Genomic DNA, 16,067 nt, shown 5'->3' with positions numbered 1-16,067 from the left:
TTCTTAGACAGGTGTATAAGAGAAAGTGAACTGACGCACGAGAGCTTTTAGAGGTAAGGCTGTTAATACAAACAAAATAGGAAACACTGTGGACAAGTCCAGAGGGCTCCTTGTCTACATATCACAGCACTTGCAGGAGCCAGCCTTCTTATTGTATAACCATTTAGCACTTACCTTGCTGCAGAAGAATATGATTTGGGAAAGAGTGAGTAATGAGAGACTTCTGTAAATGGGACCCTAAGTATAGTGGGTCAGGTTTTCTGCAGTGAGGAACCATCAGAGATGAAGAGCAAGAAAAGGTTGTGCTGTCAGGAAAAGACCAGGGATCCTTTGTGTACCAGGAGAAGGAGAGGTGGTCTGACACCTCAGTCCCTGCAGTGTGGGTTGCAGCGATTCTGAACAAAACAAGAGGCAGTGCATTAAAGACCCAAGCAGGCTTAGGATCTGAGGAATGTGACATTCTGAATTTTGCTGCTGACTGCCGCAGCATTAGTCTGTGAATTTTTCACGAGATAGTTAAATAGGAGCAGAATGGCTCATTGCACTGCAGCCTGGAAATTTTCTCCCTCTAAGCTTCTTTCCTGGCAAAAGCTGAGCTCTGGAGGAATGGAGTACATGAACAGGGGTTTTGGGCTTGTTCTGTGTGCCCAGAAGGATGCTAAAGCCTTATCAGGGAGAGCTTCTAATACAGTGAAAAGCCATTCAGACCTCTTAGGTATGTTTCTTTTTTCCTTTGTAGATTCTGCTTGGCTTGTTACACACATCTGTGTTGAGCATTTAGATCCAGCCCCTCCTTTTTCACTTGATCTCTATTTGGAAGGCTGTAGGCCCAAAAAGAAATAGACATTTCAATTCATTCTGATAACATGTGATACCTGAAATATTTAAAATCTTCTATTGAATGGCTTCCCAGCTATCCTGTTGGTTTTAAAAGTGCATTTGACAAAATGGATACACTTCTAAGGCTTTTGCTTAGCTGTAGTACTGAAGTGTCAGGTCGCTTTCATGGCTGCAGTAACCTTGACTCAGAGAGTTTCTGTCAGTAATAACTTGTTACCAGAGCTCATCATAAGTGCCTTCCAAACGTGAGGATAGGTTTTCGTTTTTCATGGGTGTGTTATCATTCTGACATTTCTGACATGCCCATGAATTCAGCCCAGTGATCAAATTCTTTTCCACAAGCCTAAAATATTCTTTTATTATTTTTATTCTATTTTAACTTTGATGAAACTAAGGGTTTTTCAAAGTCCAGCTTCTTTCTTCTTCATTGACGCTTACAAGGAAGACCATCACGAAAAAGAAAATAGCAGCACTTCTGCTGGATTATTTCCTTTTACTGGCAGGACTGCGTTACAGTGCCAGGCTCCTCTTCTTGCTGAACAGGACAGGCTTCTTTTAAATGATCTTGGTGCATAGATAGCATGGGACCTACATGCTTCTTGTTTGTAAAGCTTTCTGGGCTGTATTTACACTGGAGAAATAGCTGAACTGCTGCTAACACAAGTTTTTACATTAAAAAATTATTGTAGCAAGTGTCTGGACAATTGTAAATTTTGTATCTTTAGTTTTCAGAAGCTCTAGATACGATCCAGGGAACTACAGAACAGTAAGCTGGATGTCTGCAGCTGATAAATTAGTTGAATAATAGCAGACAATTGAACATAGTTATTTTTGAAATCATTCTGCAAAAGAAAGTCGTCTGTCATAATTTGTTCTGAAGTTCTTGCACATCCAGCAGGAAAGATTAACCCTTTTCAGCACTCAAGAAGCTAAATCATGCCTTAAGAGGCTGAGAAGCAGGTAGGCATAGAACACAGGGAACAGAAGAGGTAGGCTTTTTCATTAAAACAAAGCAAAAAACAACAACAACAAACCCCAAACACCATACAACCACATACTCTCAGGGGTCACCAGAGTTAATACCACGTATTTGTAAAATGGCAATTAGTAATAACGTGGGGAGAGGACAGCTGAGGGCTGAGGAAGCATCTTCATGTCAGGAGGGTATGTCTGAGACTTGCTTTGTCAGCATTTGTCACCCATTGATGAACTGATATGGCTGACATCAGGGCAAAGTCTAATGTAGTCTTGCACTCCTGCTGTTTATTAATGCTTCACTGCAACTTGATGCACTCGTTTGCTTTTATTTTTATTAAATGTGCTCCCTAGCAATTTTGTTACTTCTGGCAAATGCACATAGGAATGATCTGTGCTTGCAGGTAACTGTGTCCATGGCTATGAGAAAGAATGAAGAAGTGTGTTGCTCGTTTTGCACCTTAACCTTGTTGCCTGATCAGCCTGATCAGTTGATTGGAGCTTTGTGACACGACAAAAAAAAGTACAAGGTTGACAGCAGTTTGCAAGTACTAACTGAAAAATCCCTTTGATAGAGGCCCCTGTAGGAAGGCTGCATTACTGTTAGGAGCCACATCTCTCATCTCTAAGTGCTGCTCAGTTTTCTGAAGGGTCTGCCCTTGGTGTTGCAGGTAGTGGTTTGTTCTTTTATAAATCACTTCAGTCCAGATCTGTGTATTCTGGATAAGCTTCCACCTCTGTTGGGGAGCTCTGTGAGTACAGCCCCTAAACACCAAGTTCCTGGTCCTTTTCCCTTCTCTGACCTCTTTTTCACTTGTTCCCTCTGGCCTGCTTTCTCTCTTCACCAGACACATACCTAGGATACCACAGCATATTCGCTTTTCCACCTTCTCTGTTGTGCTGTTTTCCTTTCCCCTGTGTCACTTCTCTGCTCTGCTTGGGCTTTGCCTCCACCTTTGCAGGAGTTTGCAAGAAAGACATGAAAGGGGAGAAAATGAAGGTGGAGGGGGTCAGTCCCTCTACTTTGGGCACCTAACAGTTTTGGAGCTTGTGTTCCTTGTGTCTTCAGTGAGCAGGAGACAGCTCTGTGCCAATGAGTTGACTACTTGTAGTTAGCTAGCATCAGCACCCACCCTTGTGTATTGAGGAAGTAAACAGTAATGAGAGGTTCAGTACTGATGCCACTTCATTTTTTTTCCTTTTTCACTCGTTAGCAGTCCGGTTATTTTCACCCTGGTTATGATGTGTCGTTTTGTAGTCTTGTATTGTTCAGTATTTTTATTGCCTTAGAGACAGTGGTCAGATTTTACCAATGTATAATCAGAAATGTTTGAAAATAATTGGAGTACCATAGATAAGGAATGCTTATGTTTGAGTGACTTTGTGTTCCCTGTGTATTTTCCAGCTTCATTTTTGTGTGTAGCCATGTAACTGAACATCTGGCCTGGGATTTGGGCAGCAAATTGTTTTTAGGGAGCTGTGTAAATTCGGCACAGCGGTAACAAGTGATTGTAATGTCTGAATGGCAGCATTTAGTTTGCATAAAGGTTATTTCATTCTTGCTAAAATAAATATCTGCCTCGTTGAATTGTTGCGGCCTAATGGGGGAGGTGTCCTCTGTGCCTGTCATGTTTTTCTTCAGGAAAAGGACAGGATATGGAATAGCTTTGACATTTCCTGAGTCACTGCTTACTCATACACAACACACAATTAGTGGAGATGCAAAATTAGCTGAGCTAAGTTAATTTTCAGAGTAGTGGTGGAGAGCATGATATGCCCTGGATTAACACTGTCTTCTTTCTCGCCTGCTGTGATCTCCTCAGACTTTGTTTTAGCCCTGCAGCACGTTAGTTTTAAGCTGTTGGACCCTTTATAAAACCCAGATGTGCAGCTGAGAGAAGTGTTCTTTCTCCCCACTCAGACTCAAATGATTCACTCAGGTCACCACATCACTTAAAGATCATGGTGTCTCAGAGAAGATGTCACTTCAGTTGCGAAGTGATTGTAGTATTCAGTAAAGCAAAATCACTGGATGATAAAAGGGAACAAAGCATCTCTGTGAGTGTAGGTGGGTGTTACTTATTACCTAGCAAAAGCAAAGGTACATCATGGATAAACTTGCCATGGTTTTCGTGGTTGGCTATTTTTTTTTTTTATTTTATTCTTTTCCATAAAAAGAAGAGAAAGCTTTTTGCAAATAGAACTGCTGAGATGGCCCCAAAAAAAGTATATACTTTACAGAAATTTCTAGTTAAAAATCCTGCGTTAAATACTTTGCCCTGTTGTGTTTAGACTGTTGGTTTTGTCTCATTAGAATTTGGGGTTTGATTTACCCCTCAAACATATTTTTATGAACATTCTTTCTGCTGCCCAACTGAGAGGCAGTTTGTTGTTACTTTTGTGTTGTTGTTTTTTTCTGTCTTTCTTTCTTTCCTGGCAAAATTTTGTGTTGCAGCTATTTCTTGCTTCAGAAACATAATACACTCTGGGGGCAGATCTTGGAGATCTTTGACTCTAATGAATACCAGTCACGTGAGAGCAGATAGATGATTTATTACTTGAGCGTATTTTTGATAGCAGTGCCTGGAGAAATTTTTAGCGGTGGAGAAGAGAGATCAAGAAAGAGAAGGATGCAGTTGAAAGAAACTAGTGGCAAAGTGATATTAGCTCTCACCTCACTTCAAGGCTGTGGTTTGTAATGCCAGCATTGTGAATGAGCCCAAAACAAAAACATGCATCTTTTTCACATTTCAGAACAGTCTCTAGGGAATTGTGTTGTAGAAGCAGATCTTAAAATGAACACCAGCAATATTGCTCAGGGCCTCTAAAACTGAGAGACATTTCTTCTAGTATTTATTGTCTTTGGCAGAACTGTTATCCTCTCTTTATATTAACTGCTGCATGAAGTGTCGTCTTTGTCTTGCCAAAACTTCTGTTCATAATACAATTTTTTTCTTAGGTCGTCTTGCTTTTGATAAAGTCTTAACAATAATGAATCACACTCTTGAATGTGAAATTGAGTTCCTTTCCCGAGGCTGAATATAGGAATCAATCACTGGTGTGGTGCCGAGATGTGCATTCTAAGAAGAGGTGACTGTCAAAGAGCCTCGGGGAGCTCTACTGCTCCTCTCCATGGAACATCTCAAGGGTACCTGCATAGCAGAAGCATCTGTGCGAAACAGAGGAGTTAATGTATCAACACAAAGTCCTTGTGTTTTATTTCAATATCCCTGATATTTGGAGTTGCTCTTTGTCTCAGTGTCTCCTAAGATGAAAGGTTTCCAAATAGCTCATTGTTACTCCCCTTGATTTTCCAATTTAAAAGAATGAGATTTTTTTACGAGTCATTTGAGCTTCCATTGCCAACAATAAGTAGTGCCCTGCTTGTCTGCAACTGTTTGGTTTTGCTTGTCAGTGAACTAAGGTGTGATTTATCATTTATAATCCTGATAAAACTGTGGTGTTAACATTTTCTATCTTTCTATCTCTTCTATACCAGTAAATGGGTGTTTATTGTGGCTTCACTGATGTCCTCTTAGCAGTTGAGAGGAGCTGCATTCTAGAAGCCTGTGAGCCACTGCCTATTGTGTTGGTCAGGTGGGTGGATATTTCTAAATGTTTGACAAACAAGGAAAAGGCCTTCTTTGTCACAGGGGATAGTGTGAAAGTGTCCTTTTGTTGTGGTGTGCTCATGACAAACACCTAAACTGAAGCCCCTTGACATAACACTCTTCAGAGATCAAAAAGTTGAGGGTTTTTTTTCCCTTATTACTCTCTGATTAACCGGTTACAATATTAAAACCTGAAAATGGAGTAGGAATTCTTTCTTTGAAGTCTCACTTTCTACTTCAATGTCTTTTTCCTGTGGGGTCTATTGTGACCCTTCTCTCTCCTTTCATGGTTTTCTTTTGCTGATCCATGTGCTGTTCTCTCTCACAGGTAGGAACCTTCATTGTATATTGATCTGTTCCTTTTGTGACAGTCTCCACAGCTTCATTCCAGGCCTTCCTTTTGCTTGGGAAGCTGTACATGCAGAATTACCCTTTCTGCTGTGCAAACTGAATGCTTCATCCTAAGAGAGCAAACAGCTTCAATTGAACCTTTTATGTATAGTGCTTAATCTCTTGAGAATCTGATCATGATTTAAAACAAACCAAAATGACAACACAAACCTCTCAGGTAGTGCTGTAATAGAATATTTTTTTTTACAAGATAAACTTGCATGCATCTTTGCTCACATTTCACATAGCTGAAGTGGTTTCTTTTGTTGTTGTACTGATGTTCATCTGGTAGGTGAATCTTAGCAAATTGTGAAGATTGCCTAAAATTTAAGGATGAAGTAGATAACTCTGCTTTAGATTCCCTCCTGAACCTTCTCTCATGTGTGGAGAAAAAGGAAAGTAATCAGACACTGGTTAAAAACTCAGATTCCTCATGAGAACCGAAGGCCCCTACAGACTGTACCGTCTTTTACTCCTGCTACATGGTATGTTTAGTCAATGTATCTGTTCCTAAAGCCTGAGAAAAGCATTTCTGGTTAAACACTAAACCAAAACATTCCCTTACAGGTAACGCAGAGTATGCAGAAAAGGCAGCAATGTTTTATGGGTACTGATAGGTCTTTCATAATTACAGTGTATGTGGGGTGAGACCTGAGAAACAGTTTAGTGGATAAATTCAGGAGAGATCTGAGAACATGATGAGTATAGGGTCCCTGAGGTGTTATGAATGCTGAAGTACACGTCTGAAAAGTTCTGCAAGCCAAGTAGGTTTTAGGAGACTGATTGAGCTCAGCATCTTTCTTGCTGAAAAATCTTACCTAACTGATCATGGTATAAAAAATAATGGAGTTCATAGTATAACATTACCATGCAGTGGGTTATTTCTCTGTGCTCTTCTTTGCATTAATTGAATAAGATTTTTAATTGTTATGAAATGTGTTACATGGCCTATAATGTGTCTTACCCATATATTTATGGTTACATCAAAGAAATCAGAAGACGTTGTCCTGTCTGCTGCATTCATTTGTAAGCAAGGCATCTGGTGCAATTACAGCTTTCTTCATTCTGTTCCAGAAATCAATTTACAGTGACCTTAGCAAAGCCAAGAGTATCAAGGAGCTGTGTCACATACTTGTGCACAAGAAGATTCAGGTTGCATCCCTCATAGACCAGGACTGGCTGAAAAATACTGGGGAGAGGTCCTAGGTTAACCCCTAACTTTCCTCCACGGAGGAACGTATATCATTCTTGGAACTGGAGATTGCTGGATTTTTACTCAAAATTGGTAGACAGAAAGAAAATATTTGATGGTAGGTGTAACACTAATAGTGAGCAAACTGAAAAGAGTTGCCAGGTGTCTGAGAATCCTCTGAAAGCAAATTGATAATTATTATTTGGGAAGTTAAGCAACTTAAGCTGATTAGGGGAGAAAGTGTGGGGAGAAGTAATCATAGTAGAAGGGAATTAGTGATGGAAAAGTTTGTTCATTCCAGTTAGACTTTTTTGGAAGCAAATTTCACATGAAGATTCAGGGATTGGAAGTTGTTACCTCAGACCTCAGAAATGTGCTGCTTTTTCAGCAGCCTGACCTGGTCTGGTCTCTGGGTCAATAGTTAAGAATGCCAGGATCAAGTGCTAGCTTGAACACAACTATAGACTCGTATGGGGATAACAGGTGTCTTACTAGATTTTTGAGCACGTGAGCAAGTTTTCTACTGACTGCTTCTTTCCCTAAGTATGTTTTTCATTTTCTAGTGTAGGAGACATAGAATCAGCAAAACTTCCTTAGCTTTCTTTTTTTACATATCAGAGAATTATCAGTCAGCAAGTATCCATTAAAAGCAGACCACCATAACAGGTCATGTTTGTGTTTTTCTGAACAGGCATAAATTGACAAGTTCTAATTTTAAACAAAGGTGATGTCTGCAACCAAGGGATGAACACATCTTCCTGGCTGACAAACATTTTCTCTAAGACGCAGCATTAATACATGTTTTCTGAGGTCTTGCTAGAATTCTTCTTCTTATCTGCATGTGCACAGCATTGAAGTGTCTTGCATTTTCAGGGACCTGTGCTGTGTCATTCCGATCTGCTAACCAAATCATGCTTATTGAAAACATTGCTCTCTCCACATGCATGCTCTCCTACTTGGACTTTTACCTTGAAGGGGAAAAAAGAAAGGTGCTCCAAGGTCTTCTGTTTCATTTTTGCATCCCATCCAAGACCCCCTCAGAGCTGCTCTCTAAAGAGGAGGAAATCCAAACAATTGTTAGCTGATGGCAACAACAACAGCAGCTGACAATCAGCAGCTTATCCTTCCTACTCTTCCACTGACATGTAAGCCCCTGGGAGTGTCTAGGGAAGCCAGGAGTTTACTGCTTTTGTAAACCTCCTGTGGTGTCTGATAGAAACATGGCACGCTTACTTTGGTATTCATATGTCATCAGGAATTGCTGAAAACATGAGAGAAGAAGATTAGTACTGGCTATGAGAAATAGGAGGAAAAGATGCATTTTATGTAAACAAAGTCAGAAGGACCTTGTAAATAATTGTTGAAATCAGCTAGGGAAGCTGATGGAATGTAATAGTTCTGGAGTCTTCTTGGCAGAAGTAGTATTTATTGGCTGGATTTAGTATAGTACTGAGCATGTCAACTAGGTATAAAGTTGTTAGCGCCGGAAAACTCTGTGTGTTGTGAACAGGCATAAAATGCAATAAGCTGTGTGGTGTGGACACAAACGTAGTATGCCAGGAAACAGAGAACTCTACAGCAGGTCAGCATGGACACAGCCAGCTTCATCTCAGTGTGCTTATTTTATACATACTGGTTTATTAGGCACATCCAGTGATGCTTTTTAGGAAAGGTTTACCCTAACAAGATGAAGCAAAGATGTATCACAGCATTTTCATGCACTGAGAGTTGTCTCCTAACTCCTGTGCTGACAAAATTCTGAAAGTAGATTTCAAATCTGGATTTGTGGGAGGGATTTCTGAGTTGACTGTCTATGAAACTGCATGAAGGAAAATGGAAACCATATGCAATCCACTACACAGATCTGTTTTTCATTTAAATCTTTTCCTGTATTATATTTTTTTGCTGGTAGGAGAAAGAAACAAACTGCTAGATGAATAGTATAGAGCTTAAAATAAAAGGCAGTGCATTTTTTAAAACTGAAGAAAGAAATGTTTGAGCGGTACTCTAATTGTGCCTAGGATTCTGTAGGAATGAGACAATTTATATCTAATATGCTGGAACGTCTGTTGTTCTAAGTGTTAGTGGATTGAATCAACTGCAAGAACTGCAATGTTGCTGCATTAATGGAGCCGTGCCATTCTGGTGGCACAGAACAGATGCTTTTATGAACTCTTCATTTTAGCTCCGAATGCAAATTTAGTAGTTTCTAGTATTGTTTGAAAAAAAAATCCTCAATCCAGTGTGGAGTTATGGAAAATTTCACCATCTCTGAAAACAGTCCAGTGGATTTACTCAGTCTCAGAGTTTGGTTGTTTTGTTTTTTTCCTAGCTTTGAAAGCTAGGAAAGTGCACTTTTAAAAAGTTTGCTGAGAGCCCTTAACGCCAAGGTAGTCCTGTGATTTTGCACACAGCCTGGGAAAAGAAGGACAAATAAACCAGCATACAGCTCTTTTAAAAAGCTGAATATTTTAACATACTGGATGTGCTGTACTTCAAGTCCTGTCTGTGAATGAAAGACTGAGATGGCTGAAAGATTCTCTGCATCTTTTGGAAGCTGTGCGGGATGGAGAAGTTGGGTCGGAATTGCCAGGTGCTCAGCAGTACGTGTGTGGGAGTGGTAAACACCTCCATTTGTGCAGTGATTTCAGGCTGCTGAAAGTGCTACCCAGAAATGTAAACAGCATGGTAAGGAATGAATCTCTTTCATTTGGTCAGGGTGACAGTGAAAATGAAGCAAGGGAGAACGATCCTTACGTGCAGTTTCTTTAGATTTCCCAGGAAAACGTTGTCTAAATTTGCTTGAAAAATAACAAGACCATCAGAAAGGAACACTCACAGGTTTTCTGTACCTCCTGTCAACTGCATGGATGAAGGCTGAAAGACCACGTTCTGTTGCTCTTTAAGCAGACGTTCAGTATTTTTGTGGAACTACAATAAGAATGTGAAAATAGCTTCTGAGCACGAGAAATGCACTGAATAAAAGGTAGTGCATCTTTTACGCAGTCAAGGGCTGCACAAAGAGCCACTGAACTTGCAAAAGTAATGAGAGGGACTTTGAGAAAGCCTCAGCAGATTGCGTGCTGATGACGCTGCTGTCACGCTGTTGGTAGAAATCTGGTTTGATTTAATTGACAACAAAGACCTGAAGGCACACAATGGCATAACCAAAGAGCAAGTCAGAGAAGCTATTAAATGCTTTTACAGTCCTGTCAGTGTCACACCACTCACGGGTTCTCTCAGAGTATTCAAATTCCAGACAGGAAAAGAAATGGAACTGTAATTCAGGGGAACGTAGTTCTGAATTCTTGCCTTTTTTTTGTTGACATTAAATAGGAGAGAGTGTTGTTCTCCTTTATTCTTCTGGGGAAGGTGTTGATGAGGTATATTTAATTCTAGAATTCAGTCAACTGTAGAAATGCACTGACACTCCTGTCCTGTGAGAGGAGGTACAGTGTAATTTGGAATTGGTGTAGACAAAGCTTCCTAGCAAACTGTGTGTGTTTTCCTTTAAAAAAAGAAGGAGAAATGGACAGATCTTTATGTAGTGCTAAGGTGATGAGTGGGCAGAAGACATAATCATTGTATCCCTGCATCTTATTGACAAAATGTGTAAGTTCTTATTTGAATCACAATAGAATAATTTGCAAGCATATTTCATCCCTCAAAAATCCAAATGAACTAATGAAGTGATGTGAATCCTTTTGAAATATATTTCCTGGCATATCTCAGTCCCCTCCACGCTCTCTGCTTGTGTCTGTAAGCTGTACACACATCAAAGTATCCATTGCCTCTGTGTGCATCCAAATCTGAGTCTAAAAGCTGCAAATCTAAGTTATGGCACTTGGATCCTGCTATGACAGAAACGGTTACTGCAAATAACACTAACATTTGGCTTGTGTTTTGTTTCACAAAATATAATTTGCTTTTAGAAGTTAAATTAATTTTGGAGGGAAAGGGAAATATTTTGTTTTTCAGGTTGGATAAATCATAATGCTGTCTTTGGTCTGAAGCTTTCCAGTTAGTTAGAGAGAAACATGTTTTTCTGTGGAAAATTTAGCTGTTTGAATGTATTTGAATTATCTGAAATTTTATTTATATACTTTCCACCTGTTGAGAAATATTTGTGGCGTTCTTTTAGCTTTCGTTCTTGATTCAAGCCCCTGTTTTGAAACTTCATATTTGGCGTACTTGGTGGTGTTGACATTGAACTGCCCTGACTGGGGAGAACAGTCATGGGCATTTAAAAAAAACCCCTTCTTTGTGCTGTCCCTCCCTTCTTCACTATGAAGATTCACCAGGGGTGTCATTACATACAGTCAGTATGCTGCTGTTTTAGAAGCCTCAGTTAGGTTGAAAGATGGTGCGCATTCCGTTCCATATCCAGTCGTGTTTTGATCTTTCAGAAAAGGGATGGTAGAAAATTTCCTGCAGAAGACAGTGAGCTTGAGTAAATCTCACTGTGATGTGAATATTTAATGACTGCAGGTTACAGTCTGTTTATTACATCATTAGCCCTCACTTTAAAAAAGAAAACACTGTGCATCTGTAATAGAATCCTAGTTTAGGAACTGAAAATAGATACGTGAGTTCATCAGTGTTAGGAGAGAGCTACTAATACATAAAGGCAGTATAGAATTACTTTAAATAGGATGACTGTATCAGGCTGTTGGATATGTTGCACAGCTCGCCCTGTGACCGCAGTTTCCATCCTCCCAGCAACATCATCAGCCCTTCAGATCAGCTTGTTCTGAATGAGCCATCTCAGAGCAAGTTGGAAAAGTCAGTGTATAAATCAGTTGTAATAGCAGATGGTACTCCAAAGACAAGCTCTTGTCCTATGGAATGTAAAGCTCTTGTTCTGAAGCTGAACTTATGCTTGTTTGTGTGTGTACATACAATGCTTCGTATGATGAGGAAATCATGGGGATTGTTGTGTTTGTTTCACAAGCTTCTGTATTCACTGTAGTATAGACTTGGGGATTTAGAAGCACAATGATATTGAGACGTTCCGCAAAAGAAGATACTGGAAAAGCAGAATCTCAGGAAAGATGCTTCATAATTCGCTGGTGTTGAAAATGCTTAGAGGAAATAAATGTATTTATAGTGATAATGTTGGGAATAACTGTATGTTTGGAGCAAAAAGGAGATGAAGATTTTTGCCCTTGTCTGTTGCCTATTTGTTGTGTGGTCTTGAACAAATTCTTTCTGCTTTGGAGTCTCTCTCTTTTCTGTAAAACCTTCAGCTCAGACCATGATGCGAAGTGCTTGTCTGGAGCTGCAGTGAAATAGTGACTGAAACAGGTAGTAGGGAATGTTTGAAGCTCTGCAAGAGATGCTGGTTAGGTATGCAATGGGGGATGGATTGTGCATACACGGTTGTGTTTTTTAGGCTCCAGGATGAAGTCTGTCTCATGAAGTCTCTTGCAGTGTCCCTTTTATGATACCTCATGGAAGGTGTGCGTTTGAAAAGCCAGAAAAAGAATTCTTCATACAATATACTGTCTTTGTCTTTGGACGAGAGCTTTGCAGAAAGATCATGTTTAGATGCAGCCTCTTTCTGGAATATAACCTGCCAGCTAGAGTTTCTGTATCCTTAGGCCTGTGAAATTTGGCTGGAATTGCTTTGGACTATGATGAATTGGATTCAAATTGGGATTTCAGTGGGGTCTCCTTTGTCACATGGCCCTGAGGCCATATATTTGAACATGCGTTTTTGAAAATGTATCGTCTGTTGCATCTCCCAAGGAGTCTCTTGAATTGATTCTCAGTCCTCTCAGGGCCCTTCAATTCATCCCCCCAGCAACTTCCTCTCTTTGTCTGTCGTATCTACAGACTGCAGCCTCCTAATTCTAGGAGGTGTAATACTGCAGTTCTTTCTGCATCCAGGTCCCTTCTTGCTTAGAGCCATTCTAGTCCCACCTGTTTCTGTATTTCTCGGTGTCCAGTATATTTCAGTCATATCAGAAACTTCAGTGGCACATTGAAGCTCTTGCCTTAGTTAACCTTTACTGCTATTTTACCTCTATCTCCTTTTTCGTGATATCACTCCACTTCCCAAAGTCTACCCCCCAAAAACCTTGTCATTTTTTACAAACTTTCTATTCTCTCCACAGATATCTCATCCATATGTTTGATGGGGTTAATAGTCAGTATGTGGCACTCTGCATGGAGGTAAAAACCCAAGCACAAATATGAATATGTCCCAAACTATGATGATTTACAAGGGGAAAAAAACTCCAAAAACTTCCAAATAGGTGTGGATTTTCTCAAATGAGTTGGAGTTACCAGAAGATTAATCTGAATAAGGGAATGACAACTCTAAACAAAAAATGCTTCTCTCAGGGCTTTGGTCTACTTGGTGCTGTGTCTACTTGCGATGCACTCGGGTATTCTGCCAGAGATCTCTTTTTTAGTTTTCTTTTGTTTTGTTGCTTTGCACTCAACTGATAATACAGATTGTTAGTTTGTAGCCAAGCTGTCATAACGTGAGACCTTGTAGTATCAGGTTGGATTTGGAAAGAACATCCTCTAGGAGAGGAGTCTGTGGAAGTCATGTCCGGTTCATTCACCTAATTGCATCTGCAGCCCAGAAGATCTTTCTGCATAGATATTATGTTTATCTTCACTCCCTATCATAATTTCAGCATTTTAAAATAATTAATAAAGACGTCTGGTGAAGGCCAGAAAACTAATGGTAAATTCCTTTTACATAGGGTATGTGAATATAATGAAAGAAAAACATTCTCCAGAGCCAGAAAGTCAGAAATGAGGCCTTACTTTATGGTATCTGAAGGTAACATCAGGGAGAGCTATTAAACACATGCCCAATTTATAGTCTTCTGTGCAGAATCTGATATTTCACACCATACTACACTCTTCATATGTTTATGAGGGTGTTGGTGATTCATTCTAGCGTAGCTCTGCTCCTGTCTATGGATTTTTTTGACTAAATCAATAGTGAAAACAGAAAGCTTCATCACTGATCTTTGGTGAGATTAACCACAACTCATTCGTATAGTTGTCACAACTGTGTTGCATTTCTTTCCTCGGTTCAGCCATATTACCTGAGATAATTTGTGACTTGATTTGCAATGACAGTGTTACATGTGATAAAGGGATAAATGAAAGTTAGAAGTAACACCAGTCTGTGTTCAGGGACATCCCTAGGAAACCCTCAAACATCCGGATACCTAAAGAGAATTTTTTCACCTCTATCTACACAGATACACCTGCAAGTATGAAGACATTCCTACGAAGGTTTGTTTCTTTCCCTAGAAAGGGAATTTAGTTCTTTTTTTTCCCTAGGAAAACTGGATTTGATAAGCTATTTATAAATCTAAATGTTTTCAGAAGCGCTTGTAAACACACTTAGAAAATTCTTCCAAGAATTTTTCCAGATCCCTCGAGGAGGCAATTAAAGTTTTTCAATGTGTCTCATGAAAGTAAATGTTACTGAATTAACTTCATCTTGTGGATAGTCTCCAGGTTCTTCTGTGGGCCTTGGGATGCATTTGTGAAGAAAGGAAAAACCAGCCTGTGCCAGTACAGCAGATGAAAAACCACTGAAAGATGCAGAGTGAATGCTATCAGGTGGAAGGAGATTGGAGAAGGGAGCACACGGCACGGAGGAGGCTGTCCCATGTCAGGTGGCACTGCAAGATTTAATATATGCTGTTAGAAGATAGGTACTAAGATGAAATTTTGCACTGTCTCTTGTAATTCACTGTGTGATGAGACAGAGATCTTGCTTCCAGCAGACCAAGAGGTACCTGAATAATATAGACAGCCTCCCAGAAATCTCCACATGATAGTCATATGGGCAATGGTAAAAATTAAATTTGCTCACAGCATTTAGTCTTTCCGAGGCTTTGTGACACAAATGCCAGTGTTAGACTCTGGAAGAGCACCCAAGGGTTGCAGTAGCTATGCCTGGAGACCTTGTTAGCTAATTAAGAAATGAAGAAGTTGATATTCCATTAATAACTGCAGTCTTAGCAAGGTGGCTTCTTAGAAATGGATGCTAGTTCTCTCTTATGTTGAAGTACAGATTGCCAAATCATGTGTCTGTTGTACCTGAAGATGTTTACCTGAGTCTGGTTTGGGTGTGTGAAGGACATTGTCTGAATGCTCTTACAGGGGAAATACAAGCTAGCCTTAAGACACTCTTCCTTTCTGTTCATTCATTACTTGCTATTCAACCTGGTTTGGTAATTTTTTTGTGAACAATATTTATTTATTGTGATTCAAAGATGTTGCTCTAGTGTTCACATGGGGAAAGAACCCTACTTTCTCATTCTACAATCATCTCATGTGATTGCTGAAAATGAATGGCCCTGTTTGTACTTTTCAGCATAGGTAATATGTATTGTGGCCATTGCTGAAGCATGGTTATGTGTATGAACAGGAATCTAGACCTGCTTCCATACTGCTTGTATTATACAGTGACATTTTACCTAAAAGTGCTGCATTCTGGTTTCCATCTCTATTAAGACTGCTTGTAAACTGTTATGGAAATTCCAGAATGCATTGCAGTACTGGAGACCTGACTATCTGTTTCCAATAGAAATGACAGCTGCAATTTACCTGAGATGTTTGGTCTGTTCTGTGGAATAACTCAAATTTGCTGAAGTCTTTCCCAGCCTCTTCCCAATGTCAAAGGGAAAGATTAAGAATTCCTGCGAATGCTGAGTGGTATGAAAAGCAACTAGATGTAGGCAGATATTCACTGTTTTCTTCTGCTCACTGCCCTACTCAGCCTAACCAACTTAAAGTAGAAGCAGTAGTTTGCTACATTGTTTGCTTCCACCTGGTACAAATGCCCTCACAGTTAAAGGAGCTGAATGTAGGTGAGTACCTGAGGCTGCAAGATGCGCACTGATTCTGGAGATGTGGCAGAGATCCCACGCTGAGCTGGGAGGGTTGTCCTTCAAGAGCTCTCAAAGTAGGATCAGTGAGACCCAGTAACATGGGAACCCTCCAAATCATGTTGTTTGTTTTTCAAAGCAGAACCACATTTTGCTAATAGCTTTTCTTAAGAATTCTGTTTGAGGACTATG

General features: G+C 39.9%; 1 protein-coding gene across 8 annotated transcripts in view; it reads left to right on the top strand.

The window, feature by feature from the left end:
* Nucleotides 1–16,067, top strand: part of DNM3 (dynamin 3) — a 166,702-nt gene that overhangs the window by 61,337 nt on the left and 89,298 nt on the right. The window lies entirely within an intron of this gene.

Source organism: Lagopus muta, chromosome 5, assembly GCF_023343835.1.
Source record: "Lagopus muta isolate bLagMut1 chromosome 5, bLagMut1 primary, whole genome shotgun sequence".
Lineage (NCBI taxonomy): Eukaryota > Metazoa > Chordata > Aves > Galliformes > Phasianidae > Lagopus > Lagopus muta.
This window is presented reverse-complemented; position numbering and strand designations above follow the sequence as displayed.